Below are 7,308 nucleotides of genomic sequence, written 5' to 3'. Positions count from 1 at the left end.
AGTAAAAATTTCGAAATATTAAACTAAACACACAAACACTCACACACAAACAGATGGGATTTGATTTTCATCGTGACAGAGGCATCAAAGTTTAAAGTCCATTCAGAAGTAACCTATGTAATCCCTTGGGTCGATGTTTGCTAATCCAACTTCTTAAATGTCACTTATGACAAACATCGAATACTAAGCTCATCAGACAATTCAGCATTTAGTTATCAGGTGTTTTTGATCTACCGACTAAGTTCTTATTTGTATGATCAAAGAAGCAACGACTTTGGTGAGAACAAGTATACTTAAAACTTTCATCATATTCACAAAATCGTAAAATCCAAGGTAAAGTTCTCTGCCATCTGTCTCAGCCTAATTCTCTGGATCTTACTGGTTTATCCCTGGAGTCTGTGTTAAGACCGTTACAATGTTCAACTTATATAATGATCTCCCTATTTGCTATTCCTTATGAATAGCCAAGCTGTGACTTTCGTAGATGATACAGTGGTGTCTATTGAAGCTAAAGCCAATTCAATTTTGATTGAGAATTTAGTGACAGAAAGAAATTTAGCTACCCTGTGGTTTCCTCCGCAATTGTTTATTCCCAAATTTGTCTGAGACGGAATCATTCAAGGAATTGTTTAAACCGGAATTAATGAGCTAGTTTTTTCGGGGATTAGAATAAGAAGGATTAAGACATAAAGATATTTGGAAATTATTCATGATACGTTTTTATCTTTCAGCCGTCATTCTGATCAGCTGCGCATAAATCTAGCCCACAATTTATATAGTTTACATCAAATAAAAGATAATTTTTCTTTTAAAATTATTACAATTCTTTGTCATTCATTAATAAAATCATACCTAAGACATTGTCCTTTTATTTACTTAAATGCATTCCCTATTCTTTTTTAAACCTATCCAGATACAGTGGCGGATCCAGGGGGCCCCCCTAGCGTAGACTAAAGTAATGTAATTTACTTAATTAACGCAAGTTTGCATTAATTAAACTTGGTCCTAACGCAAGTTTATCAGATCAAACTGTTTTGTACCCCCCCCCCCCCCCTAAAAAAGGTCCTGGGTCAGCCCCTGTCCAGATGATACAAATAAAAATTTAAGAATTCCTCCTGCTGTCCTTCATCACCCTAAACGACTTCAAAGTTTTTCAGAAACAGAAACACTTCTTATTTCTTAACAAATAAAGCCAATATAAAAGCCTTAATATATTAAGCTAATATAATAGTAATTAATTACTTCTTAATATTTTAATAACTTTTAATAATAAATTTGACATTATGATATTTAGTCTTCAGCGAACTATTTTAATGATTCACACATTCTTGCCCCCCCCCCTATCGCCGACTCCCGTCTACTTCAGCTCGTGTTGGAGCACATAGACTTCCCTCAGTAAATTATTAATCAGTTTTGAATAAAATTAGTAGGAAGCTATCTATAATTACTGAATATACATAATTTATGCATGTTTTTATGGTTTTTGTCACTGAGAATGAAAAAAAAGGATTTTTCTCACTTTGATGTATTTTCATGGTTTATTGATTCTAACGGGTCAATAACACCTCTTTCAAGGTTGATTTATTTGTTGTTTCCAAGTTTATTGTCTCCGGGACGAAGTTTGCACATGCTTATTAACGGGGGTGAGATGTATTGGTCTAGGACAAAAGGGGGAAGTGGATTTCTGAGAAATTGATTTACATAATCGGTGGGGGAATGTATTGATGCGATAACGGGAAACAGGATCACTTGTCTTCATCTAAGCCAGTCGAGGATTCGGACAATTAGCAAGGAAGGTTTGCAGAGAATACAAGGGAAGGATTTTTGCTATATTTTTTATTAGGCCGTGATTAGACCTCAAAGGAGCAAGAATAGTTTCACTTTACTCATTCGGATATACTTGTGCTGATGATATGTGGAATGTTTATCTTATTAGAATTTGATAGTGGAGTTGGTAGCAATAATACAAGAGCACCAAACATTGCGGTGGAAATAACAATGGGATCACGGGTTTGTCTGGAATGGGATGCAGTATGACCAAGATATGTAATATTATTGAGCAAATATAAAATGGAGAACCAGTTATGTTTCGCTGCAAAAGTTCATATGGCATCTGCGAATAGACTATAAAGTGCTTTAAGTGCATTAGTGAAGCATATCGAAGACAATAAACTGTATCACTAATTGTACATGTCTACTATTATTGTTGTAATTATTCAATAAAATTGTTTCAAAATCGAAAATGTTCCCTTTCTTTTTGTTAGAATGTTAGGCTAACGAATAATGGTCAGTCTAGAGTCAGCAGTCAGAGTGATAGGATTGAAGAATGAATAAATTCGAGAAAGAGAGAATTAGATAGAATCTGGTGTTTATGGAAAAACATTCGATTTTGGATGATAATTTTCTAGAGTTATCTCTTCAACGAAAGATATTCTCTCGGGAAACACTAGACAATATAATAAAAACTGATTTTCCCCCATTGGACTATTGTATGAAACTTTGTCGATGTAACTCAAATGCTTATACTGAATTTATTGATATATTAATTGGAACAAAGCAGAATAATATCGTGGATAAACTTTTGAAAACATTGCCATAGATTCATTGTAGATGGCTCCGCCTTCGAAAAAGGTGACGTCACAGAGTTACTCCTCTCGCCTTACCTACACCCTGAATTTATCGAACGAGGACGATCAGTTTCGTTTCAGCTGTGAGAGAGTTGACGTCGGAAACCAAAAAAATGTTCTATACATGTCCACTATGCATGTACACTCTTGGCAGTTGGACTCAATGTGAGAATTATGTAATCCTTGTAAATTACATAGACGCTATGCAGTACAAATTAAAGGATCTAATTCATGTCTTGAAGAGATTTGTGACTCTCACCCTAGAGGACATCTGTGCTCCAATTGTCACTTTGACAAATGTGATCAGTGGAAGAATACTTACCCCGCTATGATTGGAAAGAATCCCAAACGTGATTTTAGTTTATTTCTACGAGATTGGTATCGTCGTGGATTTAAATTATTCTCGGAGGAAGAATCTGGTTTACGATTCAACTGTTGAGGTAACAAGACAATTTGGTTTCTACGGCATCGTTGTGACGACACTGCCTATTAAGACTATAAACCTAGTGATTTTTATTTAGCAGTTACCGAATGTGATTTATCATTTGAAAACACTGTATGTGATATTGCTTCAAATAGGCAGATTGAAACACGTGAATTTCACAATATGAATACAAATAGTATCATTGACTATACAAAGAGATATGACAAGAGTGAAGTTACATTCTACTGTAGAAAATGCGACCCTTACTTTGCAGCGAATCAAGATCAATATACAGTGAATACAAATGATTTAACAGCGTTGATGGTTCACGACACTTGCCTATACACCGAAAAAGAAGAAATCTAAAGTGAAGATTTAAAGACATTGTTGTATATACATTTTTTCATTTATTAATAAACAAATTCACATACATTTTTAAGCACTTTACTCTTAGGGCACAAAAATCAATATTATACAGTTCTGAGAGGAAATTTTCCACTAGAAAGTCGTTCAGGACGTGGATTGTCACCATAAATGTTGACAAACTGCTTGTAAGTATAGCCACGACATAGGAACACAAAATATAGTAGGGCATGGAAGCCACAGCTTTTAGTCGTCAGATCCTGCACTCTCTTCCGATTTTGAATAGTAGTTTTCTTACTGCTCTCAATATAGTTGCTGATGTGGGGTGTGTAGAATGTATAGGGTAGACCAAGAGGATAAAAAAATTCTATATTCTTCATTGTTGGAAAGATGCACAGCCAATGACCCGTCAGCACAGTCGACGGACTGCTATTAACAATGATTAAGGTATTGTTGTAACTTTGAATTTTTCCAAGAAAGTCCGAGGGCAGACAATAGGATTTGTACCGGGACATGTAGGGATCCATATTAAATACATTAATTATTTGACTGGTATTCATGGTGCCAAGTCTAGTAGAACACTGCCTTCGGGAGTAATTTCCCAATAGGTTTCATATTGATTTAGTGAGATTAGTGCAATACTCTCAGCTAATGGGTCGGCAAATGTACACTCTAAACGTACACTCCCCGTAAGTACTATACTCATATCCTGCGTGCCAGACAAATCCAATACAATGATACCATGTGTTTTAGCAAACATTTCTTCGGTTATATCATTTTCAAATAGTTGTGAATCATGATCTAGGGTTTACATGGTCAACTCATACAATGTTCTATAGGATTTATCAAAATATAGATTGTAGAGTGGGATACCGTTTACATTGCAAACAAGAGTTAAAAGCCCAAATATTTCGAATTTATATGGGCATTAAGTCAGCGATCCTATTGCTCGGGCATTTTTGACACATCACAAATTGAGCTTTGACAGGAATTTATCACTGATAAAGGACAGATCGGTGAAACTACTTGAGCTCATGCTAATGTGATGATGATTCGAGATTTCATGAGATACAAGTAGCTTAATTTTGTTTCCACTAATTCACAGTTTTTCCACCTCCAAAGCAACAGAACTCATAACTTGTTGTTTGTGTACATGAAGTATTGCCGAGGTGAGGGTGAGAGTTACATCAGGATTGGCAGGAAGATAGTTTCTCAATATGAAATTGGATGGTGCAAGCGTCAATTTTATATCCACTTTAACATTGGGTGGTAGCAATTGGGGCATATTAAATATTTCATGATATATTTTTCCAACTAGATGTAATTCACTAGTTATAGCATTTTTAAGTGCATCTGTACTATCAGCATTAGTAATATATTCATATCCATTGGAGTTGCCTCTCAATTCCTTGTATGACTTGGGTGTCATCAGCATGAATTGCATATAGCTTGCATAATTTGATAGATTGTTGCTTGTGCTCACCAGCGTGCCAATGATGTAGACACTGATTTGACGAAATAAACTATGTAATATACAATTTACATAGGATATTCCATCGGCAAGAACTGGCAATGTATTATCGGATTTCCGGACTTTCATTTGTAAATCTATAAATTTCGAAGACACGTCCATAAAGTAGTCTTCATTGGAATAAAATTTGAAAGTGGATATTATCGGAGAAGGGTTATTGTGGATAAAATTGTTCATAGTATCCATGCTTGACACTCACATCAACATTTTCTGCATTGAATAGATTCAATGAGGAGGTGATTGAAGGTTGAGAATTCTTATGCGGTAGGTAGGACACCTTAGGAAAAGAAATCTAGTTTTTATCTAACAATTCTCTTCCTGGGGCTTCTTCTTCTACTGTTTACAGTACGTGTCGACTTTTTCCTTCTTTTCTTTGACGTTGTTCTTCATCAAGAGCAACGACACTATATGTACAACACTTATTGTCATAAAAAAACACTTTATTGTCCAGCAAGAACACTATTTGTGCACACACACATTTTTGTAGAATAGCACACTATTTGTACAACAGCATTTGAAAAAAACATGAACACGAACTTAAAATAGCACAGTTGAACACTGTGAATTTAATACCCTCCACCCTCCGGGATGCCGCGGGCCGAAGGCCAGCCGCGTGTGGGACCCCCCAACCCCCGGGAGTCGCAGGGCCAAACGCCAGCCGCGGGCGCCCCCCTCCCTCCCCCCCAGGGGCGCCATGGAAAAACTTTATACAATAATCGCCGTCACTGCTGCTGCTACAGGTTAGTGCATTTAATTTATGAAAGGTTTGGGTTAGGTTAGGTTAGAGCAGTCAGGTTTGAGTTAGGTTAATTTATCCAGACAAAGTTGATAGCGATAGTCTATACATTCAACCCGGTCTGAAATACGGTAGTGGCCATGGGGTAGTACACTTACACCATTCTCGAGTACAAAGACTTTGTCGGATTTACACGACATTGCATTCTTTTCCACACTTACAGTATAATTTCTGTACTGTAGAAAGCGAAGTCCAGGTACTTGTTCTCTGGGCACTTGGCTACTTTCTACACAGTCTTTGTACACACTCATGTTGAAATTGTTCTTTAAAAATGTGTAGGCACCCCTTTAAACGCCTGCTTTACATCCCTGTTATGAGTTTCCACGCAATAAACTTTAGGACCCGGGAACACCCCCCTGGATATCAAACCACTCCCCGTCTCTGATTTTAACATTAGTAGCTGATTGGGAGCTTGACGTTTCACCAACTCGGGGTAGAGGGACGGATTCCAGTTAGTGAAATCCATCCGCGAGCTGATGTCTTCCCCATTTTCTAAATCCCCCAATAAATTCCCGGTTTTCACTTTTAACAGCAGAGAATCTGTATCCCCATAGTAAACTTGAACCTCCCCCTCCCTGGGCCATTGTACCTTGCAAACATTGTAAAAAACGACAACATGAGCTTTTTGGAAATTTCAAGTACTGAACTACCTCCTGCTATATTCTTGTTCAGTACCACATTTCTCTTTTTCTTGTGTAGAAGAACCATGCTCGTCTCTATGCTCGTGAACTTTGTAAAATTGGGGTCACCAATGGTCAGTCACGACGTTGCAACGAGATCTGTTCCGTACGCTTTCACACATTTTTCCAAAGGCTGAATTTAGAATGACCTTGTATATTTCCTTCTCTACTTTAGTGTTCGCCCAAGAGTGTTTATCAACAAAAGTGTCGATAAACGTCTTTAAGTAGGATTTTTGATTGAATTGCAAGACCCTATATATTTTGGTGATCTTGAAATCATTGTTCACCATCCAGTGCAAAAGCACATAATGAACAACGATATTCTCTTTAGGGTCCGGATCTGCAATCAGTTTTTGCTTAGAGGGTGTCCAGTGCATCCCCAAATTCTCAACCAATGATCGAGTGTAGGGACTCAGTGAGTTCCTGGTCACTGGTCAATTGATACAGGGAAAAACAAAATCTCTGCCTGAATCATGAAGCACCACTGGAATGTTACCATCAAATTTCAAAGAACCATCCTTGTTGCCCATTGTCCTCGACGGTGTTAATGTCGGGGAACTCACAAGGATTCTCAAGTCATTTATAGTTCCCACAATGCAAATAGTAGTGAGTCATTGCCGAGGGGTACAATGAGTTCATTTACAAGAAAACTTCCTTTGACTTTACACCGGTGCTGTTTTGTCCGCTTGGATCTGTTGTCAAAACGCGATCCCCATGAAAAACATACCCACCCCACATTGTTTTTTCTACAAAAAGGTGTTGATCTACATCAGTTATTAAGCCTATTTCTTCCCTACTAATTTTTAAAATAAAGGTTATAACCAATTGTTGCATGGAAAAATAATATCCTATATCTAGTCAAAACTCTGAATAGATTTGATCTGTGT

Source organism: Artemia sp. Qi Xiang Cuo, chromosome 9, assembly GCF_049724085.1.
Source record: "Artemia sp. Qi Xiang Cuo chromosome 9, ASM4972408v1, whole genome shotgun sequence".
NCBI lineage: Eukaryota > Metazoa > Arthropoda > Branchiopoda > Anostraca > Artemiidae > Artemia > Artemia sp. Qi Xiang Cuo.
Note: the sequence above shows the minus strand (reverse complement) of the source record.